Source organism: Aplysia californica, unplaced genomic scaffold (assembly GCF_000002075.1).
Source record: "Aplysia californica isolate F4 #8 unplaced genomic scaffold, AplCal3.0 scaffold00797, whole genome shotgun sequence".
In the NCBI taxonomy this organism is placed as follows: Eukaryota; Metazoa; Mollusca; class Gastropoda; order Aplysiida; family Aplysiidae; genus Aplysia; species Aplysia californica.
The window spans coordinates 75,227-76,367 of record NW_004798067.1 but is presented as its reverse complement, the minus strand read 5'-3'; the positions used below and the strand labels follow the sequence as shown (position 1 = coordinate 76,367).

Below are 1,141 nucleotides of genomic sequence, written 5' to 3'. Positions count from 1 at the left end.
TAAGAAAATTGAAAATCTCTAATAACAGTTAGGCCCAGATTGCTTTAAAAAATCACAACAGTAAAAAAACCCAGAACAGAAAGGTATCTCGACATCAAGACGTTAAGTGCAGGAAAAATCACAGACGAAAAATATAAAAGAAAAATTCCACTCGAGATACTGTTAGCACTTCCGACATCGTGTCCTTTCGTGAGGTGGTGGGGCACCTACAAATAAATGGGGTTTTGGAACGAACTTATGAATACAGGAGTTATCACGTAATTTATGTTTCCTGGGATTTTCCTTTAAAGTGTTTTTTAACAAACGTATGTTCGCGTTTCTGTACCCTAAAGTGGTGTTTGAATGGATTTTAGAGCAGAGGTTTGACGTTTGAGAAAATGATTGTCAGTTTTTGTCTCAAAAAGCATGTTTTGCTCCGTTTGTATGCCTCAGTTTTAGTAGGAAACCCGCATTCTATTTCTGCTGTGTTATATTATTAAGTAGCTGCCATGTTTTGGTTTGAAATATGTTTTGAAAGTTTTTATTGGAAAGATAATTATTTTGGCCTTTTCTTACCTTTATCGGCCGTTTTCTCAAGATGCTATTTTTGCACACTTCATTTCATTTTTCTTTCTGAAGCCCATTTTGGGGGTGGGGCTGGTCAATAAAAGGGAAAGATTAAAAAACAGAAACCAAGTAGCAGAAATGTGGTTTTGTCGAGATCTGGTTCAGATAAAAAGAAAACACATAAACCAAACTGTCCCGAAATTATTTGCTACACAGCATTATATAGCACGTAGTATGCTTCTCATGCACAGCGTATGCTGTATGCTTTCTAAGATCTGCAAAAAAAGAGGCTAAGTTCAAGTACCTTGGTCATGCAAACAGAATTCTATACCATTAACATAATATGTAGAAGTTTACACAGACCTGCGCGATAACAACTACTGTATGACTGACTGTGGTGTTGTCGAAATAGAGGCACAGGGGACAAAAGGAAGACCACATTATTATTTTTATCAAACACTGTAGGCTGGGCTAGCCTACCCTGACAGAACACGTAAAAAACCTGACAGTCGTCTACAACTTCATGAATTAAAGTAAAGATACATGACGTGTATACATATCTAAATCAAAAAGAGACCAGGGTTTTTTTGGGGTT

General features: G+C 36.7%; 1 protein-coding gene across 1 annotated transcript in view; it reads right to left on the bottom strand.

Moving 5' to 3' along the window:
• LOC101857212 (lambda-crystallin) overlaps window positions 1–1,141 on the bottom strand; it is a gene marked incomplete in the record, with an annotated part of 9,903 nt that overhangs the window by 7,932 nt on the left and 830 nt on the right.